We start from the raw sequence: 21,430 nt of genomic DNA on the forward strand, positions 1-21,430 counted from the left end.
CAAAAAGCCTCCTGTTTTTGTTGCCTGCCTGAAACTGCAAAAATAGGAGGGTAGTCATTGTCAAGGATCTGGCAGACTATAATCCATGACTGGGGAGTTGTATTTATCTTGTGGTCAGGTCACATATGGTACATAACTTCCTTTAAAATGTCTCATGATTTCTATAAATTGTGCCTGAAGCTTCTGAAGCTTCTGCAGTCGGCCTGCTCGGGCTGTCTTTCCCCGGTTTAGCCGGTTGGACTCATTTACGGACTGCCGGCATATGGGCTTATTTAAGCCTTGTTACAGATGTACTGATCTTGCCTCACATTGGCCTTTTGTATTACATTCATTTTGTATTTTGTATTGCATTCCCATTGCATCCACATTGAATTGTATTATTGCATGGATTTTTGGGATTAACAACGGAAGTTTTCATATTGGTGCCCCTTGGTGTTCTTCCTTGAGCCTGGTGGCTCTCTGTTTTCTGCGGGCCTGCTCGGGCTGCCAAAGATCTCCTGTGGGCCTGGCTGAGGTTAGGCTCCCTATGCTGCTGCGGGAGACAGATGAGTCAACTGCATGGCTAGGGGTTGTTTCCCAGGACAGGGCATAGGTATTGGCAGTTGCCACTGTGATGGAAAAGGTGGTCTGGGGCTCCATGAAGGCACTTGCAGCTGAGGTGCTGACCGAGGAGGTAGTGCAAGTCCTGGGGAAGGTGCCTGCTGCCACAGCACTGATGGGGGTGGTTGAAAGAAGGACAGTGTTGCCAGACAGGGACCCAGATCCTGTAGTGACTCAAGTCTCTCCTGACACTTCCTCAGCACGAGGAAGACACTCTCATTCCTGGTCCAGGCCTCTGCCTTAGCCCTTCACTTTCTCTGCTCCTGGGGTCCTTCAGGAGACTGTGGCAGGTTTGGTAATGGGCAGATCCATTCTGGGGCCTCCTGGCTTGAGGGCCCTGCTGGCTCATGGACGGCGCTGGTGCCGGCTTAGGATCCTATGGGGGGAGGGACTGAAGAACCTGCCTCACAGGCCGGGCCAGAACAAGGGGGCGGGGGGGTAGTCTGCCCCCGGTGCCACCAGGGAGGGGGTGCCAGGAGCAGCTGCCAGAGGGCGCAGGAAGCAGCGTGGGCAGCCTCGCAGCCCCCTGCGCTGCCTTTTGCCTGCCCCGCAGGACAGGGGGCGGCCGGCTTGCCGCGCACCCCCTGTCCTGCAGGGCAGGCCGCCCCCTGTCCTGCGGGGCAGGTGAATGGCGCGGGTGGCCGCGCTGCCTTTTGCCTGCCCTGCAGGGCAGGGGGTGCGTGGCAAGCCGGCCACTCCCTGTCCTGCGGGGAGGCGAATGGTGTGGGCGGCTTCCCAGCCCCGCACGCTGCCCCCACCATTCCGCCCTGCGTGACGATGTCACCGAAGTGACGTCATAACGCAGCGCGAGGTGGTCAGCCTAGGGTTGCCTCAGGCGCGGGCAACCCTAGATCCGGCACTGCTCACAGGAGGGGTTTGCCAAGGCCAAGTTTGGGGGTAGGTTGTCCTCCTTCTCTGATATGAAATCTTCTGACTTGATAAAAGGGCAATCTGTGTCAGCCCCACTGGATGCTGTTCCCCTTCTAGATCTGAGTAGTGTGTGGGCGACAAGAGGTTTCATGAGTAAGCTAGTGGATGACAGAGGAGGTGAGGAGGCTTTAGCAGTTGGTCCCACCAGAAGCCCTCCGCCTTAGCAGCTGCCCCAATTCAGGTTATACTGAAGCCAGCACTGCCTTTAACACACTGTTTTTTCATGGTGGTTAAAAATTAGTTTTAAAAGTGTAGGTTTCTCACTTTTCCAAAGATCTGGTAAATGATAGTAATCCCGTGCTTTTTTCCATAAAAGGAAAGAAAGGTCAGTATGCATCTATAAGATTGCATTGATTTCTGCAAGTTCTCCTCTCCCTCTGTAGATCCCCACTGGGCTGGTCCTGAGGTCTGGTCTCGTGTTCTCTAGCTGAGTGGGCAGAGCAGCACATGAGGATCAAGACTTGGGAGAGGCCCAGAAAAAGATATTGGTACTCAGTACCAGTGAGTACCGTCACAAAAAAGCCCTGTGAATGATTCCAGTTTATATTTATGCTTGTAAAACCCATCAAGCTGCTTCATCTGGACTGTAAATTCACTGACCATCTGAACACTCTAAAAATTCTTGGATGAGTAGAAAGTCTTCCTTTCCCCTGCTATAATTATATTAATTATATGAACAACACGGTGGTAAAATTTAGTTCCGTAATTAGCCTGGTAATGAAATTATTCTGCTTGATCAGCAGTTATCTCCTGGGCACTGAAATGCTGACATGCTCATACTCTTTCATTCCTAATTGTTTCTGGAGCCTCTAGTACAAATTGCAGTCATCATGGCACACTTATCTCTTACATGTCTTCACAACATCATACAATGGTGTAATTAGCAACTGTAAGTTTTGCTGAAGACTTTGGACACAGCAACTAGGAAGAGGTATTCATGTCAGATAAATTAATTTGAAATGAAATAATGTCAATCTAAATTAATTATTTCTAACAGCCCTGTTATGCCCTGAACTAACTTCCAGATTCAGGCACAGGAAACTCCTGAACTTTTTGTCTTGGGGCATTTCAGTTTCCACTCTTGAGTTCTTGCTACCTGGAACAAATCAGGATGTCATGGTCACAATGACAACTGTAGGGCTGTCTCAAGTAGTATTTAGCTGCATGCATACATCCAGTCATATCTTGGATTTGATGTTGGTGTTCTGTGCAAGATGGCAGTCATGGAGAGGTTAACTCATAGGACATTGGCCAGTATAGCGGAATCTAGGCATATTGCCCCTGCATCAGTGGGGATCCTTTTAAAACAGTCTGCCACCAGAGAAGGGCAGATCTCAAAGTTTTCCTGATGGGGCTTTTCTTTCTGATATTACTCGTAGTCATTTTGGTGTTTTCCACATGGGACAGGCTTGTGTATTTTCCCCAGTAGTTGTTGCTGAGGCTGCCAATACAACGCACTGGCGATGAGGCTTCCACATGGCAGGTCTCCTCTTAGTTTCTCTGCTTCAGTCCTCCAGTAGTGGATGCTATCCTAGGGTTTGAGCTCTTGGTTGGGAAATTCTGGAGATTTGGGGGTGGTACCTTGGCAGGGTTGATTTTGAGGAGGAGGGAGCTCTATAGGGGTATGATGCCATAGAATCCACTTTCTGAAGTGTCATTCTTCCATGGGAACTGATTTATGTAGTCTGGAGATCAGTTGTAATTCCAGGAGAACTGCAGGCCTAATTGGAGGTTGGCAACCCTAGGCTATCCCCCAGCACTACCATGGCATTTTCATGTTTTAAAACAATCAGCAATTTAAATATTATTTCATTATAACTATCTGTATAACAGGTTCTCTATATTTCAGCTTTCCTCTTTAAAAAGTAACTCTGTAGCCCATTTTGTTGCAGAGATATGCCTTTCTCCTTCTATCTCTCCAATAAAAAGTGCTACAGACAGTTTTTTATAAGGAAAGATTGAAATTCAGACAACCTGATACACAGATTGTTACAAAATTATACTAATATTCAGGGTTTTTTAAAGCCTTCCTCCCTGAGGAAGGGATGCCAGCTAGGGGATGGGAAATACTTGGAGATTTGGGGTTTAACCCCGGGGAGAGGACAGGGATTGGGGATGGACCTCAATCGGTCCATATGTCATAGAGTCCACCATCCAAAGCAGCCATTTTCTCCTCCTTGGAAGAATAGGTATGCTTGTGCTAGTTCTAGATGCCTCACAGTGTGTGGAGAAGAAAGAGTTAGAAGTAACCAGGAATGCCATGTTCAGTTGAGGCTTTCTTACCATCATTGCTGTGGCCATTACTGAAAAAAGACAATCTGGCCACAGTCATACATGCCTTAATAATATCCAGCTTAGGCTACATGTTGCTGTCTTCGAAAATGGCTTTAGCTTGTTCAAAATACAGCAGCAGGTACTGTATTTATTGGAAGTTGTCACAATAAGCTGATAGCATCTGTTCTGTTGCAGTTACTTGTGGGCTTCTAATCAAGATGGGTGGCCGTATTAGTCTGTCTGTAGCAGTAGAAAAGAGCAAGAGTCCAGTGGCACCTACAAGACTAACAAAATTTATGGCAGGGTATGAGTTTTTGTGAGCCACAGCTCTGAAGAAGCGAGTTGTGACTCAATGAAAGCTCATCCTACCACAAATATTGTTAGCCTTATAGGTGCTAGTGGACTCTTGCATTTGGCTTCTGGTTTGTTTCTGGACCCAGTTTAAAGTGTTGGCTTTGAACTTTAAAGCCAAAAGAACACAGTATCTAAAATATCATCTTCTCCTATATCAACCATCCTACAGGGACCTCTCTTGTCTGTGGTGAGTTTTTTTAAATGGCATAATCTTAAGCAACATTGCATCTTAAGAAACATGGTTATGTTTCAGCCATTATACAAGTTCATATCATTTAGTTCCTGTGTTTTTGTTCTCTAGTGGGTATTGACATCTCTGCCTCTGGGGTGTATGAATCCTCATGCAAACTACACTAACTCTTATACCATGGCCAGGAACAAACCCTACCTCCAACAAAGTTTTGTTTTGCAGTCTCAGGCTAATTCAAGTCACATCAGTTCTCTTAAGTTCTTTCTTTCCCATCCCTGTGCTAGGATTTCTTTGTTGTCTGTAGTACTGGGGAAGAAATTTGATTTTGATGTGGTTCAGATCTTAAATACAGTTAGTTTTACAACCTGAGAGAAATCTTTCCAGCTACCTTTTCCTGTTACAGTTTATTGATATTTTATTAATTCTTTTGCTGGAGTTAATTTTTTTAAAAAGATGAGCAAGATTCAGTATAAACAACCACTTTTACTATAAACTGTTGAAACATGTCCATTCTTAATGTTCTCATAAAACCAGAAGCATTTAGTAAGATTGATAGCAGTTATAACCATGTGGAGAGATTGGCTGCTATCCTGTTTATACTGAATTTGTTATCTCCTTGACTTGTATTGCTGCCGTTGACATGGTCTTGTATTAAGAATTCAAAGCGTAGTCAATACTCTATTTTGCTTTTTGTGAATTTTTAAATTTCTGCCAGGAAACAGTTTACTGCCTGCTGTGGCTTGAGCTGTTATAATTTTGAACTAGAAGAAGATGGCACTCAAATAACAAATCTTGTTAGAATGTACAATAACTTTTTGCCAAGAAAATTATCTTTTCCATTTTATATTTCTGATGTTATTAATGTATAATGTTACTGCATGTTTTCCAAGTGTGTTGATGTCCATATTTGTTTTCTCCTCTGATGTGTAATTCTCAACTGTTTGATCTAATGTAAGAAAGAATATATTACTCCAAGATGGGCATGATCTTTAGGAAAGCAATGAAGCTGAGACCCAGTGTGTTAGTGTTGGACTAGGATCTGGGAGGCCTAGGTTCAAATCCCTACTCTGCAATGGAGGCTCACTGGATGACCTTGGGCCAGTCACACTCTCTCAGACTAACCTACCTCACAGGGTTGTTGTGAGGATAAAGTGGAGGAGAGGAGAATGATGTAAGCTGTTTTGGGTCCCCATTGAGGAGAAAGGTGGGATATAAATTAACAAACAAACAAACTAATAAATAAATACGTTCAAAGTTATTCAGCACTTAATGACTGATTAATTAGAATAAATTGTCCCAACAAATAATTTATATCTCATATCTTGCAACAATGTGGTGCAGTTCTGTGTTAACATAGTTGTATAAAGGAACAGCTATTGTGTTCCTCGAAACTGGCCATCAAAAGTGGGATGGGACTAAAGGATGTTGTAGATTCAGATGGGTTACAGAGCAGCTATAATGGACAAGTAGTATGATAGGATAGGTTTAGTTACACTTACATAAAACTGTATAGGCCAGCACAAGCACCTGTGCACAATAGTGTTATGGTATCAGTGAGATCAGTGTATTTGTGTTCCTTTATAACTTTCTATTAAGTTTAAACAGGTCTAAATTTGCTGTACTTTAATTACTAATGTCAGTTGATTTGAAATAGAGTAACAAAGAATAAACTAATGTTGATTTATAGCCTAGGGGAAGGTGGAGAAGGGGAGGATGATGGCAGCAGAGGAGGATGCACCTGCCCAAAAGATCACCATCGTCATTGTTGCCTTAGTTGGGAGTGTGTGCTACTCCTACCCTTCTCCTCTTGTAACCATCTCTCTCACTACCATTGATATGCTGAGGGTGGGAAGCAGGTCGCAAGCTGCCCTGCTTTCTTTCTTTCCTTCCCTCCCTCCTTCATCAGTTCTTCTCATAGTGGGATTTTTGTTTTCTTCCTTCTTTCCAAATGGCAGACTCGTACCTTCTTTATTGCTCCCTAACAAAATAAGGTTTCTTTTTTAGGAGCAACAGTCTCCATGCTAGTGCTCATAACCAGATGGACATACCACTTCTGTGTTAACATGTAAATGCACACACCGAAAGTATAATGTTTGCTTATTGAAGGGCAGCTGCATATGTTTAATTAAATTGCCTCTCCTTTCTGAGGAAAGGCACTTTGTTTCCTTCCTGATGTCTGAGGGGATTAAGTTCTTAGAGCATGCATGGTAAAAACATGTTTGGTGTCCCCCAGGGGGTGATACTCTCCCAGATGCTGTTCAACATCTATATGCGTTCTCTTGCCCAGATGGTGCGGTGCGGAGCTTTGGGTTGGGATCTCATCAATATGCAGATGACACCCAACTTTATCTGTTGATGGCCAGATGGCCAGATGCCGCCCCGGATGATCTGGCCAGGGCTTTGGAGGCAGTGACTGGATGGTTAAAGCAGAGTAGACTGAAATTGAATCCAGTGAAGATGGTCCTGTACCTGGGCCATGGGCTATTGGGTTCAGGGATCCGGCTCCCACCTCTTGATGGGGCACTCTGCACGCTCACTTCAATGATGAAGAGCCTGGGTGTGGTCTTGGATGCCTCCTTGTCTGTGGAGGCCCAGATCATGGTGGTTGCCAGATCGGTGTTTTACTATCTTCGCCAGATCAGACAGCTTGCCCCCTACTTCTTACCCCTCGACCTTGCAACAGTGATCCATGCAATGGTCATCTTCAGGCTGGACTACTGTAACTCGCTCTATGCTGGGCTGCCCTTCGTCCTGCTCCAGAAATTACAGCTGGTCCAGAATGCAGTGGCTTGGCTCTTGACCGGAACGCCGTTTGGGCCCCTATGACACCTATCTTGCGCCAGCTGCACTGGCTCCCAGTGGAGATCCGGATCAGGTTCAAGGTGCTGGTCTTGACCTTTAAGGCCATTAGTGGACTGGGACCAGCATACCTTCAGGACCACCTCTCACCCTATATACCCCGGAGGGCACTTTGCTCAGAAGGGAAACATCTTCTGGAGATCCCCGGCCCCAAGGAGATCCGTCTTGCCTTGACCAGGGCCTGGGCCTTCTCAGCCTTGGCCCCAACCTGGTGGAACTCTCTGTCTGAGACAACTCGGGCCCAGCGGGATCTTTTAGCATTCCGCCGGGCCTGTAAGACAGAGATTGTCATGGCCCAGTCTGAGAGTGAGGTCTCCTCTGGAGGAGAGGAGTCTCGTGTAGCCAGCCAGGACTCCTCTGGAGAAGAGGAGCCCTGTGTAGCCAGCCCTAGCCCTGATTCAGCAGAAGCCAGCAATCAGGAGCAACAGCTGCTGGCTGATCAGAGCTTACAGCCAGCAGCTGAGGCACCAGCACCCTCAAGCTCCAATACTACAGAGGAAGCTCAGCCAGGGACTTCTACAGGTGCAGCGCAGCCAAGAGCCTCCACCCCCCCAGGTTCACCCACGCCCAAGGAACGCCGCAGGCAGCGCCAGAGACTGGAACTGCAGGAGAGACGGCGCAGTGCTCGCCTCTTAAGCCAACGGCAGCTGCTGGAGAGTGATGATGAGTAGTGACAGGATAGAGCCCCAGCAGCTGGCTGAAAACCACGCCTGGCTATAAGAGCCAGTCTGGAGGAACTGCTGGGCGTGGAAGCAACGTGTCTACTGCTTGCAACCACTCCGTGTTTCGTGAACCTTGCCCGTGCCTGCTTTTGGACCTGACACTATCGGTGACTGACCTTGGACTGTGCCTGACCTTGCTTTTGGACTCTGGACTCACTCCTGGCTTTATCTCGTGCTCTGACCACCGGTTTGACTTGGCTTTTGCTCTTGGAACTCCCCTTTGACTTTGGCTTTAAGGTTTGGACTTGAACCACCCTGCTTGGGCTGGCCCAGCCCGTGACAGATTGCTTCCACCCAAAACTCCCTGGCATGGACATGGCAACACCCACCCCAGGGAGCCTGGCAATGCTGCAGGACCAGGTACTACAACTAACCCAAGCACTGGTGACTTTGCAGCAGCAGATTGCTACTCTCCTTGCCGCCCCTGCTGCACCTCTGCCTGCAAAATGCCCAGTGAAGCCTCCTGACAGTTTTGAGGGCAATGTGGAAGAATTCCCAGCATTTTTCGCCCAGTGCCAGCTATATATTGAATTCCGGGCTAGAGACTTCCCCACAGATCAAGTCAAAGTCGGCTTCATCCTCAGCCTGTTAAAGGGGCAGGCAGCAAGATGGGCCACACCCTTGTTACTGGCCAAATCCCCTTTGCTGGGGGATTTTCCAAGCTTTGTGGCTCACATTACCGCCACCTTTGCAAACCCACTGAAAGCTGTGAAAGCAAACCAGAAAATACGTGCCCTCACCCAGGGAGATGGGACTGTGGCCCAATATTCCACTGAATTCCAGCTACTGGCTCAGGACTTGGACTGGAACGAAGCAGCCTTAGTCGACCAGTACCTGGAAGGACTGTCTGACGCAGTATTGGATGAAGTGGCTCGATCTGAAAGACCAGGAGGGCTGCAAGCGCTCATTCTCCTATGCCTCCGTATTGATGGACGACTGGAGAGCCGGCGGCAAGCACGTGCGCTACGCCAGCCACCCCCGCCCCAGACCTTGCCTGAAAAGACAGCGGAACCCACACCATTGAACATGCCTTCTACCCACCTGCCTCCAGAGGAAAAGGCGAGGCGTCATGCCCACAACCTCTGCTGGTACTGTGGTGGGGTGGGCCATTTTGCCGATGGGTGCCCTGCCAAAAGAAGGACCCGAGCTATAGTCCAGGAGCAGACTCCCACTAAACAACTTGTGGGAACGGCCAATGCCTCCAGTGTTCCTCCTGAACCCTTCCTGGTGCCAGTAAAGCTGTGCCTGCCTGATGGTCGATGGCTATTTGTGTATGCCATGATAGACTCAGGGGCATCCCGCTGCTTCATGGACGCCAAGTTTGCCGCACAGCACCGAATTCCCTTGCGGGCAAAAAAGACCCCCACCGTAGTTGAGGCCATTGATGGGCGACCGCTACGTTCTGGGCCCGTGGTCGAGGAGACCCAGGACCTCCTCTTGCAGATCCAGCAGCACCGTGAACGGCTCTGCTTTGATGTGGTAGGCATCCCTCAGTTCCCGCTGGTCTTGGGACTTTCCTGGCTTTGCCGCCATGACCCGGTTATCCGGTGGGGCCAGTTGGACCTCTGCTTCCGGGACCCATGCCCACACGAAAATCAATGCCCAGGTCCCATTGCAGCCGCTGTACAGGAGGCCTCTGTGATGCCAGAGGAATACGCAGAGTTTGAAGATGTGTTTGAGGAAAAGGGAGCAGACCAACTTCCCCCTCATCGGCCATATGATTGTGCCATAGACTTGATTCCTGGAGTCCCCCTGCCAGTGGGACGCCTGTACTCGTTATCAGAGCCTGAGTTGGCTGCACTCCGGGATTTCCTCACCACCAATCTGCAGCGAGGGTTCATCCGGTCCTCTACCTCGCCTACTTCTGCCCCAGTCCTCTTCGTCAAAAAGAAAAGTGGAGAACTCCGGCTGTGCAATGATTACCGGGCCCTGAACAAGATCACCGTTCGCGACCGGTACCCACTGCCTCTGATCTCCGACCTCTTGGAGCAAGTCAAGGGAGCCCAGATCTACACCAAGCTGGATCTTCGGGGAGCCTACAACCTGGTGCGTATCCGAGAAGGCGATGAATAGAAGACCGCCTTCAGTACCAGATATGGACAATACGAGTACCGGGTAATGCCCTTTGGCCTGACTAACGCGCCAGCTGTGTTCCAGAGACTGATGAACGACATCTTTCGAGATATCCTGGATCAGTTTGTCATTGTTTACCTGGATGACATATTAATCTATTCACGTGATGCGTCGCAACATACTCGGCATGTTCGGACGGTGCTGCAAAGACTCCGGCAGCATGGCCTATTCGCCAAACTGGAAAAGTGTGCATTTCACCGGCCTACCGTGGAATTCCTTGGCCATGTGCTATCACCCCACGGAATCCAAATGGACCCAGCTAAAGTCGAGGCTGTACAGACTTGGCAAGCCCCCCGTTCTCGGAAGGATGTGCAGCGATTTCTGGGGTTTGCCAATTACTACCGGCAATTCATCCCCCAGTTTGCATCCATAGCCGTCCCTCTCACTCGACTTCTCTGGCCTCGAGAACCTTTCCGTTGGACACCGGAAGCCAGCGAGGCATTCCTGACCCTGAAGACACGCTTCGTCACGCAACCAGTCCTTCGATACCCGGATCCCCAGCTACCCTTTCTAGTTGAAGCAGATGCCTCCAGCACCGCCATTGGAGCGGTGCTCTCACAACGGGCAACCCCCTCTAGCTCTCCACAGCCTTGCGCCTACTACTCTCGCCAGCTGACCCCCGCTGAAAGGAACTACACCATCTGGGAGCGGGAGCTGCTGGCAATAAAGGCAGCCTTTGAGGTTTGGCGGCATCATCTGGAGGGGGCTCGGTACCCAGTCCAAGTGCTCACTGACCACCGGAACCTCGAACACCTCCAAACTGCCCGCCGTCTCAACCAGAGACAGATCCGCTGGTCGTTGTTCTTTTCCCGTTTTGATTTCAGGATCACCTATGTTCCCAGCTCCCAGAATAAGAAGGCCGATGCTCTGTCCCGAAAGCCAGAGTACAACACATCCCCTGACCTGGAACAACCTCCAATGACCATCCTGGCTCCAGAAACTTTCGCCGCCACGCAACCCCCTCCGGGGCTGGTGGAGGAGATACAGACTCAACAGCTGCTGGACCCCGTTGCCCAGAAGTACCTCCAGAACGTCCGGGGATCTCCCCATCCCCAGGCAGAGGGATTTGCAGAGGAAGAGGGGCTACTGACCCACCGAGGCCGGATTTATGTACCCCCAGGCTCTCTACGAACAAAGGTACTGCAGCTGGTCCACGATTCTAGACCTGCCGGGCACTTCGGCCGCCACAAGACAATTCATCTCTTGACCCGTGACTTCTGGTGGCCCCGGGTGCAATCGGATGTGGCCCGGTATGTGGCAGCCTGTGAAACGTGTAGACGGGCCAAAGACGTCCCCGGCAAACCTTCTGGTCTCCTGCATCCACTCCCCACACCCACTGGGCCATGGAGGACTATTTCCATGGATTTCATTACAGACCTGCCCTGCTCCAAAGGCCACACCTGCATCCTAGTGGTGGTGGACTTGTTCACAAAGATGGCCCACTTCGTTCCCTGTTCTGGACCCCCCACTGCTCAGGAAACGGCACACCTGTACCTTCAGCACATCTTTCGACTCCATGGGCGTCCGGATCATATAATTTCTGATCGGGGAGTTCAATTCACCTCTCGGTTCTGGCAGGCCCTGCACTCCCTTCTTGGCACCCAAGTCCACTTATCCTCAGCACACCACCCCCAATCTGACGGGCAGACAGAGCGCACCAATGCAACCCTGGAGCAATATCTGAGATGCTACACAAACCATCAACAGGATGACTGGCTAGCTCTACTGCCTTTGGCCGAGTTCGCATATAACAATGCAGTGCACTCCTCCACCCAGCAGACCCCCTTCATGGCAAACTATGGCCACCACCCTCGTTTCTTCCCTAGCACAGCACCATTGTCGGGAATTCCAGCTGCTGATGATCGCCTCCAGGAACTCCAATCCATGCATGAGCTGTTGCGGGAACAACTCCAGCTTGCCAAGGGAAGCTACAAGGAGGCTGCGGATCGGAAACGGCAACCTGGTGTTCCCTTGTCTGTGGGTGATCGGGTCTGGTTATCCACCCGCCAGATCCGCAGCCAACGGCCCTCCAAAAAGCTAGATGCCCGGTTCCTTGGACCCTTTGTGATCACAGACCAGGTGAACCCTGTGGCCTACCGCCTGCAACTACCACGAACCCTCCCGATCCATCCTGTGTTTCACCGGTCCCTTCTAGTCCCGGCTTTACCCCCGGACCCGCACCATCCCGGGCCACCGCCCCCTCCGCCTCCGATTACCGTCGAGGGGCAAGAGGAATATGAGGTTGCCCGGATCCTAGACTCACGTCGCCGGCGGGGGCAAGTACAGTACTTGGTGGACTGGAAGGGGTATGGGCCGGAAGACCGCTCATGGGAGCCTGCCGTGAACATCCATGCCCCCCGTCTAGTCCGACAGTTCCATCGGGCCTATCCTCAGAAACCGGGGCTGCCCGGGCCGCAGAAGAGGGGGGGCCTTGGGAGGGGGGATGGTGTCATGGCCCAGTCTGAGAGTGAGGTCTCCTCTGGAGGAGAGGAGCCTCGTGTAGCCAGCCAGGACTCCTCTGGAGAAGAGGAGCCCTGTGTAGCCAGCCCTAGCCCTGATTCAGCAGAAGCCAGCAATCAGGAGCAACAGCTGCTGGCTGATCAGAGCTTACAGCCAGCAGCTGAGGCACCAGCACCCTCAAGCTCCAATACTACAGAGGAAGCTCAGCCAGGGACTTCTACAGGTGCAGCGCAGCCAAGAGCCTCCACCCCCCCAGGTTCACCCACGCCCAAGGAACGCCGCAGGCAGCGCCAGAGACTGGAACTGCAGGAGAGACGGCGCAGTGCTCGCCTCTTAAGCCAACGGCAGCTGCTGGAGAGTGATGATGAGTAGTGACAGGATAGAGCCCCAGCAGCTGGCTGAAAACCACGCCTGGCTATAAGAGCCAGTCTGGAGGAACTGCTGGGCGTGGAAGCAACGTGTCTACTGCTTGCAACCACTCCGTGTTTCGTGAACCTTGCCCGTGCCTGCTTTTGGACCTGACACTATCGGTGACTGACCTTGGACTGTGCCTGACCTTGCTTTTGGACTCTGGACTCACTCCTGGCTTTATCTCGTGCTCTGACCACCGGTTTGACTTGGCTTTTGCTCTTGGAACTCCCCTTTGACTTTGGCTTTAAGGTTTGGACTTGAACCACCCTGCTTGGGCTGGCCCAGCCCGTGACAGAGATGTTCTGCCAGGCTTTTGGTGGTTGAGGAGGGTGGGCCTCCTCTCGGTGTCCTACTGATGGGGGGAAGATCCCCACTTCTGGTTTTTAGCTCATTACTGTATATTAGTCTCCGCAGACCCAGTGATCTTTCAGGACTGTGAAATCCGCTGTCTGTTTAAATTTTGCTGCCAGTTTTAAATTGCTTTTAGCTGTTATTTATTGTATATTGTATTGTGTTTTAATCAGGTTGTGATCCACTCTGAGCCTGCATTGCAGGGATAGCAGACTATAAGTCAGTCAAACAAACAAACACTAAATATATCAGCATTCATAGCAAATGGTGCTATAATTATACATAGACAGCCAGTTTATAGGCAACTATATTGTCCCTTGACCATTAACGTGTTACATTAACACAAAGTTTGTATGAGGGATGGCTGAAAAGGGTAAAATAATAGCAGTTAATGTGGGCTTAGCCTGATGTTTTTTCACACACACCCCTTATGCATTTGATGTAGGATTGCCAACCTCCAGGTGGTAGCTAGAGATCTCTCAGAATTACAACTGATCTCCAGGTGACTGAGATCAGTGCCCCTGGAGAAAATAGCTGCCCTGGAAGGTGACCTTTATGACATTATACCCTGCTCTCCTCCTCAAACCCTGCCATTCTCAGGCTTCGCCCCCCAAATGCCTAGGGATTTCTTTACCTAGAGTGGGAAACCCTAATTTGATGAGAGTTCAGCAAAGTGCCACAAATAACAACATTGGCATTTTACTAAGCAGATGGAATAAGCCAACTCCATGCAATTTCCAATATTCAACTGAAATTTCACTTGAAAGAGATGAGATAAAGCCTATTTATTAATTGTATAAATCTACTTCAGATTTGGAGTGAATGGAAGCAAGGCTACCATGTGTTTTAAATAAATGCTTTAATTTTATTTTGCATGAGAAGTATGACTGAGAATTAAGACACGAGAAAGTGGTGGGGACCAATAACAATATGAAACCCATGACATTTGGCTAAGAGAACTTTAGCTGTTCCTCTATGCTCTTTTGATATAAGTGGCATTTGAAAATTCTAGAGAACAATTATATCCTGAATGGGTTTCTGTACTCTAATATGTTAGGGTCAAGATCTCCCTCTTGTGTAAAAGCTCAGATCATTTATGATAATAGATGTAGCATTAGAAATATGCATTTATTTGAAAGGAAAGACCTTTCCAATAAAGACAAATGTCAGTCCCATGAAGAACACTAGCACTATCCCTCTCAGCTTCCTGCATACAGAGCTGATTGCACAGAATAAGGATAAAAATTAGCTCCTCCAGTTGTGTTCAGCTTTTAAAGGTGCTTTCTCAGTATATACTATTTATCCCTCTGTCTTCTGTCCATCCCTTCAGCTAGTAATGATACCAAACAGAACTTTGGAGTCTATTCTCTCCAAAAAAAGAAATTTAAAAGGCAGCAGGACAAAGATGTCACTTATTCACATGATGTTATTGAATTTACCAACATACACAATAGAAATAGCTCCACAAAATCATAGTTACAGTCAAATGGTATATCCAGCCTACTTACTGCCATACCTACTCACGCTTCAAATTGTTTCAGACTTAAGAAAAGATTGGCGTACACAGTTAGACAGAGGGGGAAGGGTGGCTGATGACTGGTCACTGGCCCAGAGATCTCATGCAAGATGTTTTCTCTGCACATTTATTGTGGCTGACTAGTGGTAAGCAGGTTGCATATTTAGTGAGGCTTCGCCAGCAGCCAGATTAACGCAGGAGAGTTTGGGATAGCATCTGGAGATTCTGCTTGCTGATAGGAAAGGGGGCAAACTGTGGTTACAGATTTATTTTCTGTGCACAATTTCTAAACTAGGTAGCTATATTAATACAACTTAAACATTTGCAATGGAGATTGCACAGTGTAGTGCAAACGGTCTTTGTAATTTTGTTAGACTGGAAATGGTCATGAATCAGATATCACTGTATTTGAAAGTCCTTGTAGAATTGCCTGTAGTGTCAGTGATACACATTGTTATTGGCAAAGATCTGATTTACAGATCTCTGCAGTAAAGGCAGAACTTCTGTTTTCCCAGCGGAGAGGGGGGACAGTCTATTTATCCCTTCTTATGCTAAGTAGACTACAGATAGTGTTGGCAGGAATCCAATGTCATCGCCTAGCTGGTGGCCTGCACCTGCTCCAGTTACTTTCTCTCATTTATATAGAAGGAGAAAAAAATCACCCTAGTGAGAAAAGCTGCATATATTAATTGGGGAAATGGGAAGATTAGGCCATTAGAGGTTGTTTGGGTCCTGTGTTGTTCATGTGAGTGGCACAATCCTTTTCATGATGGGTCACCGTTTGGAAATATAGGCACACAACTTTAAATGAACTCTCCCATAGGCAATTGAATAACGTATTAACCTCGAATGTGATATAAACTTAATGGCTTTCCTTTAGCTACACTGAAAATAGAGTCTATATTGTACTGCTACTTTTCATCCTAGCTTTTATTGTTTCTTAAAGGCTGAAATTATGGGGCTGAAAGGTAATGCATTGAAATTGTGAAGAAGGAAAGGGGATTGTTGCTCAGTTTCCCAAAACTATTACCTAGAGTGCAATCTTAAACATGTCTACTCAAGTCTGTTCAGTGTTTCTAGGACTACACTACTTGGACAACACTATTGGAACACAGAGAAATACAGAAAAAGATACTTCTAGTGCCAAGACCAATGTATAATGCAGTTGCCTCTGAGGGAGAGGTAGTAATCTTTTTGTCCAAAGCAGATGTAGATACAGAACTGGTATATCTAACTCACATTTCCATTGATGGGAATCCCTGCCCATAATATTACAAAGTCCTATTCTATGATTTTATCCACACAGCTGTAATGTGTGTGTAAATGCCATAAACATGCAATGTGGCTAATTACAATAATAACGACGACATTTGATTTATATGACCACCTTTCAGGACAATTTAATGCCACACTCAGAGCGGTTTACAAAGTGTGTTATTATTTTCCTCACAACAATCACCCTGTGAGGTAGGTGAGGCTGAGAGAGCTCTGAGAGAGCTGTAACTAACCCAAGGTCGCTCAGCTGGCTTCAAGCAGAGGAGTGGGGAATCAAACCTGGTTCTCCAGATTAGAGTCCTGCCGCTCTCAACCACTATACCAAACTGGTTCTCACATGGGTCTTTCATATTAACAGCCTGTTTACTGTCATTCTATTAACCTAATGTATGGTTTAATTATATATTCTCATTTATCATCCTCTGTTCTCACTGGGATACAAGGCAGATTGTGGTGGAAAGTGCCATCAAGTCATGGCACTTACGGCAACCCCTGTTGGAGTTTTCAGGGCAAGAGACTAAAGAGGTAGTTGGCCATTACCTGCATAAAATCCTTAGTCTTCTTTGGAGGTCTCCTATCAAATTACTAACCAAGCCTGACCCTGCTTAGCTTTTGAGATTTGATAAGATTAGGCTTGCCTGGGCTATCCAGGTCAGGGCCAAGGCAGATTACAAATATAATTTTTTTTAAAGTTTCAATCAAGCAGAAAGCAGATTACAAAATACGATAACATATGAATCTGGCAGCACAGATTCCTAGTAAAACAAAATAATGCAGGAGGGAAAAAACCAAGAGCACTACTAGCAAACCTCTCTGTTTAAGGCAGCAAGATGATGAGTGTAGCAAAGACTCCCCCCCCCCCTAATTTTATTAGGGGAAAAGTCTTTTCTACACTGATAATCTTGTTGCTTCCTGAGCTGAACCATTACACCGCAGCTTTGCTACTTCCACAAGAATGTCCTCCTGGACAATTCTGTTTTGCACATTTTGATAGAAATGTGGAGGCCTTGCTGATAGTCTCAGGCCAGCTGTTCCATAACTTAGCCTCCATAGAGAATGCTCATGAATGGACCAGTTGCCAATTTTACCTGTTTGCAGTATGGCACCTTCAGAAGGTTGTGCTCATATGAATGGAGCAGTTGAAGCAGAACATAGCAGGAGAGGTGGTTCCTGCAGGTATGTGGGTACAATGCTATTAACGTCTTTGTAGGTAATAGCTAGAACATTAAGTTGAACCCAGTAACTAGAATTGCCACAGGTCCCTTACCCTCCCAGCATGCGCACTTTGCACAAGAGCACTCCTGGTGCAGCACAATGATATCACTCCTACCCTCTGCCCTCTGCCACCAATGATGTCATTGTGCCGCACAAGGAGTGTGCCCTGGAAGCAGGGTGGATAAAAATCAATGATTTTTTTTAAAAAAATCAAAAAAATCAGATTTTTTTGATTTAAATCGGATTTTTAAATTTAAATTGGATTTTTTAAAAATAAAACGCTTTTTGAGGAAAATATATTACCATCCAAAGGTTATTCCATCATGAAATAAAGATTAGTTTTTAATTATGTAGAATAAGGCTGTATATGTTTAATTTTTTTGGTAAATAAATTCCATTAACCCATTCACAATGTCATGCTCTTCCAGAGGTTTTTGTAAGATTATTGGGCAGTTTCTCTGCCTACAAGATATTATCACAGACGCTTGGTTTTGCAGTTCTCAAAACTGAATTTGTGTCAGCTCAGCAGAGATCACATGCCTCTTCTTCACAGCAAAAATGTTATAACATGAACAGAGTTGAGAAAAAGACCTTAATCCTATTGTTCTACAAACCTATGAAGACAGAATCAACCCCTTCAGTGCTAAGTTTCAAGAAGTTCAGTGAATAGAAACAATATTTTTCTGATTGTTTGGAGTGGAATAGATCTGCACAAGAAGAAACTGTGAGGAGGGAGGGGCAAGCAGTACAAAATGAAAGTGAAACTTTTTGAGCACAATACTGCACAAGTCTTTGGATCTTTTGTGTGTATGACCTGAGGTTTATCACGTTATTTCCTTGGAGGAAAAAACCTATAACGGCAGCAGGCCGTAAAAGAGACCCAGTTTGGGAATACTTTAATGAAGTTCCTTTACCTATCGGTAAGGCAGGCATGCGTGCAAAATGCAAACACTGCAACAAAGAAATGCAAGGCCTGGTGGCCCGAATGAGGCAACATCATGATGAAGATGACCAAAGAAACACATTTGAACAGGCAGGATCTTCAGGTTGGTAAACATTTTTATTGAATCATATTTCTAAAGTCTGCCTTGAACTGTCATGTTTGAGCAAAATTATATTTCTTATTATTACTGCATGTTACTGTCATTTGGTACAGTTATGAAGAAAAGCAAATACTCCTTTTGGAGCAGTGCTGTACAATAAACAGAAATTGTATAAACAATAAAATAACAGCATTGCCTTTTTTGTTTAGGGGAATTCATCGTCAACATTAAGGATTCTGGAAACTATCCACCTTCAAGATCACCATCCTCCTCTTCTACAGTTTCAGAGTTATCCATCCTGGCTAGTGCTTCATTTGCATCATCATCAGACACCCACAGTATATCACCTAAAAGAAAGAAAAAACCCTTCCCTCCTGGAACCACCATAGATAAGTTTGTGATAAAAACTAGCAGATTAGAAAAAGAGTTAATTGATGAAAAAATTGCCCAGTTTGTTTATGCAACGAACTCTTCTTTCCGTCTGACTGAGAACCCCCATTTCATTAATATAGTTCGGTCACTGAGACTGAGACCAGGATACAGTCCACCCTGCAGAGCAGATGTTGAAGGGAAACTGCTGGATAAAGTGTATGACAGAGAAATGGAGCAATGTGCAACAGCTCTGGAGGGTAGAATTGTTAACCTAAGTATTGATGGGTGGAGTAATGTCCACAATGAAATTGTTGTATGTGCTTGTATAACAACAGAAGAAGGGAAAGTCTTCCTTGCACAAACAATTGATACGTCAGGAAATGCACACACAGCAGAATACTTACAAGAAGTGGCAGTAAAAGCTATAATAACAGGTGAACAAAAATTCAAATATCTAGTATGCAGTTTGGTCACAGACAATGCTGCAAATGTATCCAAGATGAGAAGAAATTTTGAAGAGCAGGAAGGGAATACAAAGCTAATAACATATGGTTGCAGTGCTCATTTGCTGCACCTCTTAGCCAAAGACTTAAGTGTTCCAGAAATAAAGACTAATGTTGTTGAAATTGCTAAATACTTCCGTAACAATCATTTTGCTGAAGCAGCTCTGAAAAGGATGGGTGGAACCAAGCTAACGCTCCCACAAGATGTTAGATGGAACTCTGTGGTGGACTGTTTTGAGCAGTATGTCAAGAACTGGCCTATTCTGATGACAGTTTGTGAACAAAATCGAGATAAAATAGATGGCACTGTCACGGCCAAAATCCTCAACATTGGGCTTAAGAGAAATGTTGAACATATGTTGAGCATCCTGAAACCCATCTCTGAAGCTTTAAACAAAATACAGAAAAATAGCTGTTTTATTGCTGATGCTGTTGAAATTTGGAAGGAACTGTGTGAACACTTAAAAACAGAACTACACATGGACAGAATTAAATTACAAGCATTAGAAAAATGAATGGGACAAGCACTGTCTCCAGCTCATTTTTTGGCAAATATTGTCAATATCCAGTACCAGGGTCAAAACTTAAGTGCTGAGGAAGAGGAGTTAGCTATGACATGGGTATCCAGCAATCATCCATCTGTAATGCCAACTATAATAAACTTCAGAGCTAAGGGGGAACCATTCAAGAAATATATGTTTGCTGAAGATATTTTAAAGAAAGTCACACCAGTGAACTGGTGGAAGTCACTTAAGTACTTGGATTTAGAGACTGTTCAAGTAATGATTTCACTTTTAACAGCAGTAGCTTCTTCTGCAGGCGTTGAAAGAATATTCTCTTCCTTTGGACTCATTCATTCTAAATTGAGAAATCGTTTGGGACCCGATAAAGCAGGAAAGCTTGTTTTTCTTTTCCAGATTATGAACAAAGAAGAAGATGAAGATGACGAGTGAGCTACAGAGGACAGTATTTAAGTTTTTCATGTGTAGGCTGGGCTGACAGTCTAAGTTTCTTAAAATATATATATATTGTTTAGCCAAATTAGTTAACAAACATGGATGTTTGTTTAAGCAAATAACATATGCTGTAATGTTATTGTTTCAGTTGAATAAATAAAACTATTTAAATTGTTATTATTAAGGTAATGATTATTTTTCTCCTTCCAATAAAGTACAACAGAAAAGTTGTCCAAATATGAATGATTAACCTAAACTGGGGATAATTCATCTCACAATAAATTAACTATAATGTGTTTCTAATAGTATTAAAATCAATATTTTATACAACTGTAAAACTAATATGAAAAGTTGTTATTCTAAAAATATTCATCTACTTGCATATTAAAGTTATACCAGCAAGAATTAGTCTTTATGTAGAAAACTATGATTTAAATCAAGCCTTACTGACTAGTGATTTAAATCGTGATTTAAATCGTGATTTAAATCAGTTTGATTTAAATCAAATCCACCCTGCCTGGAAGCCTGTTCCCCCACCTTTCCCCCCACCAGCCAGGTGAGTGGTGGCAGAGGGTAGGAGTGGGAGATCCCCTGCCCCCACTGGGGGAATGGCAACTCTACCAATAACTGATCAACCATTGGCGTGTCTCTGCCAGAAAGGGTTGGCTTATGCATACACATGTACACATGCTCTGCATCTGCAAGACTTAAAGTCATGGAAAACTAGCTTGTATATTACTTGGTGAGTGCGTTGAAAGGAACTTTAGTATTAGATTAGCCAGCTAGCTTCAGCCAAGTTTATTCCTCTGCCTTGTTGCCAAATATGACAGTGAAACACTAAAGCAGCAGAACACTTACAGTAAAATGCATGTTAACACTTGTCAATTCCTTCTTTTGCTATTGGTGAACATCTGTGAAAAACAGCATGTTGTCTCTAAGTGTGAGAATACCTAGATTCAGACGTGAAAAATAGACAGTTCTTACTACTCGGATGGGAGACTGCTAAGGAAATCTAGGGTTGCTATGCATTATAGACAGGCAATGCCAAACCTTTAAAAGTCTTGTCTGGGAAACCCTATGACTTTGCCACAGGTTGGCTGCAACTTGACAGCAAAAGGGAAATAAAGTGCTAGGTTTCTGAATTGGATTGTGAACATTCAGGAAAGTTGATTGACAGTTGCATTTCAATTTTTTTTTTCCATTTTGCAATGTATATGTGATTTTTGGTCTCATGGATGTGAATAATTTTCCTAATTGATGTAACTG

At 45.9% G+C, this 21,430-nt stretch overlaps 1 protein-coding gene across 2 annotated transcripts in view; it reads left to right on the forward strand.

Moving 5' to 3' along the window:
- ANKRD6 (ankyrin repeat domain 6) overlaps positions 1-21,430 on the forward strand; it is a 130,479-nt gene that overhangs the window by 24,105 nt on the left and 84,944 nt on the right. The gene's annotated exons all lie outside the window — the stretch shown is intronic.

Source organism: Eublepharis macularius, chromosome 1, assembly GCF_028583425.1.
Source record: "Eublepharis macularius isolate TG4126 chromosome 1, MPM_Emac_v1.0, whole genome shotgun sequence".
NCBI lineage: Eukaryota > Metazoa > Chordata > Lepidosauria > Squamata > Eublepharidae > Eublepharis > Eublepharis macularius.